Source organism: Ceratotherium simum, chromosome 33 (assembly GCF_057802395.1).
Source record: "Ceratotherium simum simum isolate JZ-2026a chromosome 33, ASM5780239v1, whole genome shotgun sequence".
NCBI lineage: Eukaryota > Metazoa > Chordata > Mammalia > Perissodactyla > Rhinocerotidae > Ceratotherium > Ceratotherium simum.
Genome location: NC_141932.1, coordinates 22,138,914 through 22,151,542, shown reverse-complemented (window position 1 = coordinate 22,151,542; position 12,629 = coordinate 22,138,914).

The window sequence follows — 12,629 nt, the reverse complement described above, 5'->3', positions numbered from 1 at the left end:
GTAGCATGTTGTTTAATCTCCACATTTTTGTCACTTTCCCAGTTTTTTTTTCATGGTTCATTTCCAGTTTCATAGCCTTATGGTCTGAAAAGATGCTTGTTATGATTTCAATCTTCTTAAATTTATTGAGGCTTGCTTTGTTTCCCAACATATGGTCTATCCTAGAGAATGTTCCATGTGCGCTTGAGAAGAATGTGTGGTCAGCTGTTTTTGGATGGAGTGCTCTGTATATGTCTACTAGGTCCATCTCGTCCAGTTTTTCATTTAAGTCTAATATTTCTTTATTAACTTTTTGTCTGGATGATCTATCCATTGCTGTAAGTGGGGTGTTAAGATCCCCTACTATTATTGTGTTGTTGTTGATTTCTCCTTTTAAGTTTGTTAATAGTTGCTTTATGTACATTGGTGCTCCTATGTTGGGTGCATATATATTTATAAGTGATATGTCTTCTTGATGTAGTGTCCCTTTTATCATTATATATTTCCCTTCTTTGTCTTTCTTAACCTGTTTTATCTTGAAGTCTACTTTGTCTGATATGAGTATGGCAACACCTGCTTTCTTTTGTTTGCCATTAGCTTAGAGTATTGTCTTCCATCCTTTCACTCTGAGCCTGTGCTTGTCTTTAGTGCTAAGATGTGTTTCCTGAAGGCAGCATATTGTTGGGTCTTGCTTTTTAATCCATCCTGCCACTCTGTATCTTTTGATTGGAGAGTTCAATCCATTTACATTTAGGGTAATTATTGATCTATGAGGGCTTAATGTTGCTGTTTTGTCACTTATTTTCTGGTTCTTTTGCATTTCCTTTGTTTCTTGTCCCATTTGTTTTGGACTGCCAATTCCGTTTGGTTGTTCTGTCTTATGATTCTTCTAGTTTTCTCTTTGTTTATCATATGTGGTTTTGCTTTGATTATTTGTTTAGTGGTTACCTTGAGGTTTGGGCAAAAAATCTTGTGTATGAGATAGTCCATTATCTGATAGCCTCCTATTTCCTTATACTAAGTCACTTCAGTCACTTTCCTCTTCCCCTTCTAAGTTGCTCTTCTTATACCTTATTCTATCTTGTGTTGTGGCTGTGTGTTTACAGTGATGAGGTTAAATTTATTTTTGGTGAATTTCTTCCTTTGATCTTTGAGTTTAGTATTTAAGTGGTTGCTAACCTATTCCTGTAAAGATCTACTATTTCTCTGATTTTGTCTACCTACTTTTCTCCTTCCTCCAAGCTTTGTGTTCCCTTTCTCTTCTTTTTTTCAGGGCTGAGGGCCTTCTTGAGTATTTCTTGTAGTGGGGGTCTCGTGGCCATGAACTCCTTTAGCTTTTGTTTATCTGGGAGAGTTACTATTTCTCCATCATATTTGAAGGATATTTTTGCTGGATAGAGTATTCTTGGCTGAAAGTTTTTGTCTTTCAGTATTTTGAATATATCATTCCAGTCTCTTCTAGCCTGAAAAGTTTCTGTTGAGAAATCCGCTGAGAGCCTGATGGGAGTTCCTTTGTACGTTATTTTTTGTTTTTGTCTAGCTGCCCTTAATATTGTTTCTTTGTCGTTGACCCTGGCTAGCCTTACCACTAGGTGTCGTGGTGAAGGCCTTTGTCTGTTAATATATACAGGTGTCCTGTTGGCTTCGCTTACTGGTATTTCCTGCTCCTTCCCAGATTTGGGAAATTCTCAGCTATTATTTCCTTGAATAGGCTCTCTGTTCCTCTTTCCCTCTCCTCTCCCTCAGGAATACCTATAATTCTTATGTTACATTTTCTAATAGAGTCAGATATTTCTCGGAGTCTTTCTTCATTTCTTTTTAGTCTTAGTTCTCTCTCTTCTTCCATCTGGAGTATATCTGTATTCCTATCCTCTAAAGTACTAATTCTTTCCTCCATATTGTCAGCTCTGTTCTTTAAAGATTCCAGATTCTCCTTTATCTCCTCCATTGTGTTCTTCATCTCCATCAGCACTGATTGGTTTTTCTTTATGATTTCAATCTCTTTTGTGAAGAAACTCCTAATCTCATTGAATTGTTTGTCTGTGTTGTCTCGTATTTCGTTGAGTGTTTTTATGATAGCTATTTTGAAATCTCTGTCATTTAGTTTATGGATTTCTGTGTCTTCAGGGTTGATTTCTGGGTGCTTGCCATTTTGTTTCTGGTCTGGTGATTTCATATATTTTTGCATTGTGGTTCCTGTGTTGGTTTTGTTTTTCCTCACCCTGGAAGTCTCTGGTTGCAATTTCCACCTGCTGCCACTGTCTGGTGGTAAAGGGCTGTGTAGTCTAAGCCCCCTGCGCTCTGCCCCAGTTTTTCTGCTGCGATCCGCATTTTTTTTTTTCCCACTGCGATCCACGGGTCCAATCGTTTGATCAGGTCTGCCTCGGTTCGCCAGGTCTGGTCTGGTCGAGCTGCAGAGTCTGGGTTGCGGGGAGGGGGGACCTCTCTCTTTTGCCCTCTGGGTCCCTGACGTGGGAGGCTTCTCGTTTGCCCCTCTTTATCCACTCTCTGGGGTGCTCAGATGTTGATGGTAGCCCTGTGGCTCCTCTGAGTCCTCTGTGCAGGAGTTTCCCACTGGCTGAGAGAGTCCGAAGAGCCACGGTTTCCCCGCCGAGGGCCGCCCCTCCCCCCTCTCTGGGAGCTGCGCGGACCGGGATCACTGATCTGATGGGGAGGGAGTGGAGTTCTCCTTACCTCTCCCCACTTCCTCCGGGGGCCCAGCACGTTCCACTCTCAGATGTGCGGCAGTGTGGATCCCTCCGCTCTAGGTTTTCACTGTCTGGGATTCCGTTGTTGGTCTGTGACTGTTGCTTTTGTTGTATCTTGTCGGGGGAAGAGTTCACGGGAAAGCTCACTCCGCCATGATGCTCCCATGATATGTCATTCCCTTACTCTAATAAAATTCTGCTGTCACTCACTTCTTTTATGCTGTTATTGTCAAATATATTAATTTCTATATATTTTAAGCCCAACAGTACAATTATATATTGTTTCATACAACTGCTTTTTAAATCTGCTATGAAAGTAGAATAAACATGTAGCTATACTGTCTTTAATACTTTTTCACTTTTCTTTGTTTTATTTGGTTTTGAATTTCTGTCTAGAATTACTTAGTTCCAGCTTGAAAAATATTCTTTCATATTTTTTTTTAAGGTAAATCAGGTAGAAATGAATTCTCTGTTTTTGTTTACTGGGATTGTTTTTATTTTACCTTCATTTTTGAAAGATAATTTTGCTGGATATAAGATTATTCGTTGAGTTTTTCTTTTGCACACTTTGAATGTCATCCCATTGCCTTCTGGCCTCCATTGTTTCTGATGAGAAGTATGCTGTTAATTTTATTGGGATTTCCTTGTAAGTGATACATTGTTTTTCTCTTTCTGCTTTCAAGATTTTCTTCTTGTCTTTGACTTCCAGCATTCTTACCATGATGTGTGTTTGTGGGTGTCTTTCCATGCATTCTGCTTGGAGTTTGTTGAGCTTCTCGTATGTGTAGATTAATGTTTGTCAAAAAACTTGGGATGGTTTTAGCTATTATTTCTTTGAATATTTTTTCTGCTCATTTCTTTTTCTCCTCTCCTTCTGGTATTCTCATTAAATACATATTGGTGCACCTAATAGTGTCCCAAATTTCTCTGAGGCTCTGTTCATTTTTCCTCATTCTATTTTTTCTCTTTTCTTCAGACTGAATAATCTCTATCAATCTATCTTCAAGTTTTCTGATTCTTCTGCCAGTTCAAATTTACTGTTTTGCTCTTATGAATTTTTCATGTTGGCTATTGTACTCTTCAACTCCAGAATTTCCATTTGGTTCTTTTTATAATTTCTATCTCTTTATTGATATTCTCTTGATATCTTCCTTTACTCTTCTCCTTTTTTCTTGTTGAAAACTGGACATATTAGGTAATACATTGTAGCAACTGCAGATACCAATCTTTCCTCCCTCCCCCAGACTTTTGGGTTTTTTTGCTTAGTTGTTTTGTGTTTTGGCTAGGCTATTTTAGTGAAATCTATTTCCCTTTACAGTGTGAAGCCTTTAGTGTTGCTCCTTAGAGGGTGTAGGCTTGAGTGTGTGCAGTCACCCTGGGATGACAACTGTTTAAGCAGGAGTCTCTTTGACTGTCTTCTTCCCTGATCTGTGAAGCTGTCTGCCTCATTTGGTATTATTTCCAGCCCACTAGGCTCCACTAATTTCCTGCTGATTGCTCTATTGTTTTCAACAATTCCTTGGGGGCATAAAGTACCCCATAGTCTGATCCAATTTAATTTAGGGAGAACTAGTTTTTAAGGCCAGTCTTTGAGGTTTGTTTTGACCTCAGGAGGGCTCTTAGTAGCTCTTTACCTGGATCTGTCTGATGAAATAGTTAGCCTATGGTTTAGGTTATTATTTTTAATTAAGAGAAGCTATTTGTTTTCAGCACTGCCTTTAGTCTTGAACTTTCCCACACTATTTCAACAGTTCCTTTAGAGAGAGCTTCAGAGCTCTTTTCTTATGGACTGCCTCTCCCTCTGGGAAAAATCTCTGAAACACTCTTCTGGGCATTGTGCTTGGTGGTAGCCTCTGTTCTTCTCAGCTTGCCTCTCTTGGTGTGGAATCTATCCTACAAGTGAGCTGAGATGAGAGCAATGAGGATCCCAGTATTCTGGGCTCACTGTGCCTAAGTAGAGCTTCCAACCTATGGGTAGGGGCTGGGTAGATGGGAGCTCCTAACCTCTCAGCCATACTCATCAGGAGGTTAGCCTCTTCAACTGGGTGTTAGTGGTGATCAGAAATGCTGGCAGCTTGCCCCTCCCTTTGAGATATGGTAACCCTTGACTGGGATCTGGAGGGAGAGGGAGCCCCATCTTCTTGGCCACACCTACCTAGAATGAAGCTTCTATCAAGGTGAGCTGTAGAGGGGAGGAGGGAGCAGCTCGTGTCCTAAACACCACAGACTCTTGCTGTTCATGTTTTAGTAGATTTTCTTAATATTTCATCTGCTATATGCCCTTAGGATATATTTCAGTCTTTTTTTCTTTTTCAGTGAGGAAGAGTGGCCCTGAGCTAACACCTGTGCCAATCTTCCTCTATTTTGTATGTGGGACGCCACCACAGCCTGGCTTGATGAGCGGTGTGTAGGTCCACGCCCAGGAGCTGAACCCATGAACCCCGGGCTGCCAAAGCAGATCACGTGAACTTAACCACTATGCCACCAGGCCGGCCCCACATTTCAGACTTTAAATGGTTGGTGGTGGTTTTTTAAATGTTCTTCTTTTCCCAGCTTTACTTGTTTTATGTGGGAATGGGTCTGCAGAGCTACCTCTTCACCTACCATCTACAAGTGGCACCTCATGTATTTATTCAACAGTAATTTAGCACCTTCTATCATCTCATCCTGAAGCATCACTGATGTGGCAGAAATACACATTCTTGAAGCAAAAATGAGGGGCCGGCCCCGTGGCTTAGCAGTTAAGTGCTCACGCTCTGCTACTGGCGGCCCGGCTTCAGATCCCGGGCGCGGACCAATGCACCACTTGTCCGGCCATGCGGAGGCAGCATCCCACATACAGCAACTAGAAGGATGTGCAACTATGATATACAACTACCTACTGGGACTTTGGGGAGAAAAAGGGAAAAGAAAAAAGGAGGATTGGCAATAGATGTCAGCTCAGGGCCAGTCTTCCTCAGCAAAAAGAGGAGGATTGGCATGGATGTTAGCTTGGGGCTGATCTTCCTCACCAAAAAAAGAAAGAAAGAAAGAAAAAAAAATGAGTGTCTCCCTTACAGGTACAATGATTTTAATTAGGCATGGGAGTATATGAAAACATACATGGGAGAGATATTCTGTTCTCTATAGATTTGTGCCTTTGAATTAGAGAAGAGAGGAATCTTAACTGTCTTTAGTCTTAATATATGACAATCTGGGTGTTTCACTTAAGATTAAATTTGTGAGGAAAATACTAAAGCTTCCCTAAATAAAAGTGAATAAAAGTGAATCAAACAAGATAAAAGTTAATTTCTCTGTCATAAAATCTAGATATAGCCTGATATAGTGGCTCTGCTCCAAATTCCTCATGGATGTTGCCAGACCCAGCATCAGAATGGAATGAGGCTTTCATACTTACAGAAGATTTGTAAGAATAATACACAGAATTTCTGGATACCCTTCACCCAAATTCCCCAAATGATATATTAAGCCAGTTATGTTTTAAGAGAAGGCTCCAGAATTGCCAGAATATTCACTCACATCCCACTGGCCATAAGTTATATCACAGGGCAACACCTTGGAGAAATAAATGCAATCCTTATTCTGGAGAGTCATAATCAACTGTTAATAAAAATTAGTGGGTCTGTAACTATGGAAGCAGGACAGAATGGATATGAGCCTCTGATAAATAGACTCTGACCCACTGGAGAATCTAAGGAGGTAGTTTCACTTTGACCAATTACAAGTAACCACAGTGGAACCCTGGGGACCACGACTGGTGCAGGAGACTCATTGAAATGAAATGGAATCCTGGAAATTAACACACACATACAGGTCCCTTATCCTTCACATCCCAAATTGGATTATCACAATACTCTGTAAAAGGATGACGGAAACCTTGTCTACAGTTTTTCCTCTTTTCTGGGGTGTCTATGCAGCACTGAATTTTCTAAAACACAAGTTTCTTTGTGACACTACTCAGAAATATCATGACAAACTTGAATCAGACCAACATCTCCCCAAATGGGCAAGCACATTAATCTACTCTTCCAGGCAGGCACTCTAGCAGGAGGTCAACTTTCCAGCTGTTACCATAACACTAAGCCTTAGAATCCAATAAAATACCAAAGTCAAAAAAGAGCAAATTATAGAAATAAGTTCAGAAAAATCATTGTGAACTTAATGGCCTTAAAATGACATTTTCAACTCTGATTCTGCTAAAGAGGCAGCAGCTCTTTTCATACCTCCATCTATCATGTACACCTCTATAAACTGACTTTTTGGTCTATATTGTTCTTTTCCTCTAATTCCTGCTCTTGGGCTTTAAATTAATGAATAAAGAGTGAACCTGTGAAATCCTGGACACCCACCCTTGGTCCCTAATAAAGGCAGAGCCCCAGGTCTGCACTCTCTCACTCTCTCTACCTGCAACCTCACCGTGTGACCCTCGGGTTGCCAAGTATCCTCCAGAACCTGTAAGTGATAAAACTTGTTCTTCAAAGATCCCTGATGGTTGTTGCTGAGGTGCATCCTGCAGTCATTTTTAATAAGAACCACAAGGGCCAGTCCAGCCACAACATTGGCCCCAGTGGTGGAAATGTCTGTGAGTGCTCATTACAAGTAATATGGGCTCAGGAAAGGGCCTCGGGCATTCTTAGCCAATAGCATCACTATCAATAGGCTGGGAATTACATGACATCTAGTATTACGTAACTTTGGTTTGTAACTCTAAATCTTGTTTTCTACATAATTTAAGAGACTAATGTGTTTAAAAGATTATTAGCTTATGTTTTGGAGCACACAATTTATATAATAATTATGTGACATAATTATGTGACATCAGCAACCAAAAGAGTGGAGACAGAGCTGTAAAGGAACAGAGTTTTTGTATGTTATTGAAGTTAAGCTGGTATAACAAATTAGGATGCTAAATGTAATCCCCATGGTAACCACAAAAAAAATAGCTATAAAATATACATAAAAGGAAATGAGAAAGGAATTTAAACATTTCACTACAAAAAATCAACTAAACACAAAAGAAGGCAGTAGTTCAGGAAGTGAGGGACAAAAAAGCTATAAGGCATATAGAAAGCAAATAGCACAATGACAGAAGTCCCTCCTTATCAGTAATTACTTTAAATGTAAATAGATTAAACTGTTCCAATCAAAAGATAGAGACTGGCAAAATGGATAAAAACAAATGATCCAACTATATGCTCTTTATAAGAAGACTCACTTGAAATTCAAAGACACAAACAGGTTGACAGTGAAAGGAGGAGAAAAGACAGTCCATGCCAATAGGAACCCAAAGAGAGAAGGTGTAGCTATACTAATATCAGACAAAATAGACTTTAAATCAAAAAAGGTTACAAGAAACAAAGGACACTATATATATTAATAAAAGGTTCAATCCAGAAAGATATAAAAATTATAAACATTTATGCACCTGACAGACCATCTAAATATAAGAAGCAAAAACTAACAGAATTGAAGGGAGAAATAGACAGTTCTACAATAATAGTTGGAGACTTCAATACCCCACTCACAGTAATGGATAGAACAAGACAGAAAATAAGGAAAGAAATAGAGGACTTAACACAATAAACAAACTAGATCTACCAGACATATACAGAACACTCTACCCAACAACAATAGAATACACATTCATCTCCAGTGCACATGGGACATTTTCCAGGATAGACCATACGTAGGCCACAAATTAAGTCTAATAGACTTAACAAGATAGATATCATACAAAGTATCTTTATTGACCACAACAAGATGAAGTTAGACATTAAAAACAAAAGGAAAATTGGAAAATTCACAAAACTGTGGAAATCAAACAACTTACTTTTAAAGAACAAATGGATCAAAAAAGAAATCACAAGGGAGATTAGAAAATACTTAGACATGAATGAAAAGAAAAACACAACAGACCAAAACTTCTGAGAGGCAGCAAAAGTGGTGCTAAGAGGGAAATTTGTAGCTATAAATACTTACATTAAAAAACAAGAAACATCTCAAATCAACAACCTAACTTTACAACTTAAGGAACTAGAAAAAGAAGAACAAACTAAACCCAAAGCTAGTAGAAGGAAGGAAATAATAAAAATTAAAGTAGAGATAAACAAAATAGAGAATAGAAAAATAGAGAAAATCAATGAAACCACAGTTGGTTCTTCAGAAAGAGCAACAAAATCTACAAACCTTTAGCTAGATACACTAAGAAAAAAAGAAGACTCAAATTACTAATATCATAAATGACAGTGGGGACATTACTACTGATTAAACAGAAATAAAAAGGTTTATAACAGAGTACTATGAACAACTGTATGCCAAAAAATTGGATAATCTAGATGAAACAGACATATTCCTGGAAACATACAACCTAGCAACACTGAATCAAGAAGAAATAGAAAATCTAAACAGACCAATAACAAGGAGATTAAATCAGTAATAAAAAATCTCCCAATAAAGAAAAGCCCCAGACCTGATGGTGTCACTTGTGAATTTTACCAAACATTTAAAGAAGAATTAATACCAATCCTTCTTAAACTCTTCCAAAAAATTGAAGAGGAAGGAACACTCCCAAACTCATTTTACAGGGCCAACATTACCATGATACCAAAGCCAGATAAAGATACTACAAGAAAACTACAGGACAATATCCCTGATGAATACAGATGCAAAAATTCTCAACAAAATTCTGGCAAACCAAATTCAACAGCACATTAAAAGGATCATACACCACAATCAAGTGGGATTTATCCCTGGGAGGCAAGGATGGTTCAACATATGCAAATCAATAAATGTGATACACTACAGACTAAAAGATGCAAATCATATGATCATCTCAATAGATTGCAGAAAGGTATTTCACAAAATTCAACATCCTTTCTTGAAAACTTTCAACAAATTGCATGTAGAAGGAACACAGCTCAACATAATAAAGGCCGTATATGACAAGCCCACAGCAAACATCATACTCCATGGTGAAAGGTTGAAAGCTTTTCTTCTAAGATCAGGAACAAGACAAGGATGCCCACTCTCACCACTCCTATTCAACACAGTACTGGAAATCCTAGCCAGAGCAATCAGGCAGAAAAAAGAAATAAAAGGCATCCAAGTAGGAAAGGAGGAAGTAAAATTGCCTCTATTTGCAGATGAAATGACCTTATTGAGAGAGAACTCGAAAGACTTTCCAAAAATCTGTTAAGTCTAATCAATGAATTCAGTAACATTGCAGGAGATGAAATCAATACACAAAAATCAGTAATGTTTTTATATGCTAACAGTGAATTATCTGAAAAAGAAACAGTCCCATTTGCAATAGCATCAAAAACCAATGTTAGGGGCCGGCCCCATGGCTTAGTGGTTAGGTGCGCACGCTCCGCTGCTGGCGGCCCGGGTTCAGGTCCCGGGCGTGCACCGATGCGCCGCTTCTCCGGCCATGCTGGGCCACAACCCACGTGCAGCAGCTGGAGGGAGGTGCAGCTATGACATGCGGCTGTCTGCTGGGGCTTTGGGGGAAAAATAAATAAAATTAAAAAAAAAACAACCAATGTTAGGAATAAATTTAACCAAGCATGTGAAAGATCTGTACACTGAAAACTATAAGCTGATGGAAAAAATTGAAGAAGACACAAATGGAAAGATATCCTGTCTTCAAGGATTGGAAGAATTAATATTGTTAAAAAGTCCTAAAATTCATATGGAGCCACAAAAGACCCAAAATAGCCAAAGTAATCCTGAGACAAAAGAACAAAGCTGGAGGCATCACACTTCCTGATTTCAAACTATTTTATAAAGCAATAATAATCAAAACAGTATTGGCATAAAACCAGACATAGAACAAGGGAAAAGAATCGAGAGCCTGGAAATAAACCTATACATATATAGTCAACTAATATTTGATAAAGGAGCCAAGAATACTCAATAGATAAAAGACAGTCTCTTCAATAAATGGTGCTGGGAAAATTGGATCTTCACATGCACAAGAATGAAACTAGTCTCCTTTCTTACATGACTCACAAAAGTTAACTTGAAATGGATTAAAGACTTAAATGTAAGACCTGAAACCACAAAACGCCTAGAAGAAAACATAAGGAAAAATCTCCCTCCCCAAGACATTGGTCTTGGCAATGACTTTTCAGGTGTGACTCCTAAAGCACAAGTAACGAAAGCAAAAACAAACAGGTGGGGCTACATCACGCTAAAAAGCTTCTGCACAGCAAAATAAATGATCAAAAAATGAAAAGGCAACCTACGGAATGCGAGAAAATATTTGTAAACCACATATTGGATAAGAGATTAATATATAAAATATATAGGGAACTCATACAACTCAAGCAAAAAAACTCAAATAATCCAAATTAAATGGGCAAAGGACCTCAAGACATTTTTCCAAAGAAGATATTCAAATGGCCAATAGGTACATGAAAAGTTCAATACCACTAATCATCAGGAAATGCAAATCAAAACCACAATGAGAGATCACCTCACACCTGTTAGGATGGCTATTATCAAAAAGACAAGAGATAACAAGTGCTGGTGAGGATGTGGACAAAAGGGAATCCTTGTGCACTGTTGATGGGAATGTAAATTGGTACAGCCATTACGGAAAATAGTATGGAGGTTCTTCAAAAAATTAAAAATAGAACTACCATATGATCCAGCATTTCCACTTCTGGGTATATATCCAAAGGAAAGGAAATACTATCTTGAAGAAATATCGGCACCTCCATGTTCATTGCAGCATTATTTACAATAGCCAAGAAATGGAAACAAGTATCTACTGATGGATGAATAGATAAAGAAAATGTGGTATATGTGTATATATATATATAATGGACTATTATTCAGCCATAAAAAAAAAAAAACAAGAAAATCCTGCCACTTTTGACAGCATGGATGAACATCAAGGGCATTGTGCTAATTGAAATGAGTCAGACAGAAAGATAAATACTGTATGATCTCACTTATATGTGAAACCTATAAAACAACTCAGAAACATGGAACAGATTGCTGGTTGCCAGTGGTGGGGATGGGGGTGGGAGGTTGGGGGAAATGAGTGAACATGGTCAAAAGGTACAAACTTTCAGCTATAAGCTCTGAGGATGTAATGTAGAGTTAAAATACTGTATTGTATATTTGAAAGTTGCTTAAAAGAGTAGCTCTTGAAAGTTCTCATCACACACACAAAAAAGTAACTATGTGAGGTGATGGATGTGTCAACTAAACTTACTGTGGTTAATCATTTTGCAATATATACATATATCAAATCATTATTTTGCACACCTTAAACTTATACAATGTTATATGTCAAGTATATCTCAATAAAGCTAGAAAAAAATTAAAAACAGATGAAGTCTATTTATTTCCCAACTATTAATCCTCATTTTTACTGTGTTGCTTCCTTTACTGGCTTACGGTTTATTCTGTTTGTTTGATAGCTTCTTGACTTGAGGCTTAAGTTTTTTTTTTCAAAAGTTTATCAATCTCTCACATGCCCGGCAAAGTATAGGTGCTGGGTATAGAGTGCTGAACAACAACAAAACAAGGTTCTCATCAAAACAATCTTGGTTTCCTGTGTAAGGGTACTATATAGGGTACTAACTTTATAGAAAGCATAGCTTCAGCCACATCCCATAAATTCAATTATGTTGACATTTTAATGTCGTTCATTCCTGAATTGTCTGTTTCAATTTTTATTTTGTTTGATCCAGGATTTAAATACACATTATAAATTTCCAAAGAGGTGACAAAGTCTCTCCAGAAAAATTACTTACCAACTGCAAACCACATCTTTACCATGGAGATCTGAAAGCCATCATCTTACCCAAATGATCAAATTTAGTTTCACTAACAATGTAATGACCTGTCCTTAAATGTTTTCTGACATGCTGCAATATGACATACAAACAAAACAAAGCATTCTTCCCCCCAAAACATTTAATTTGAATG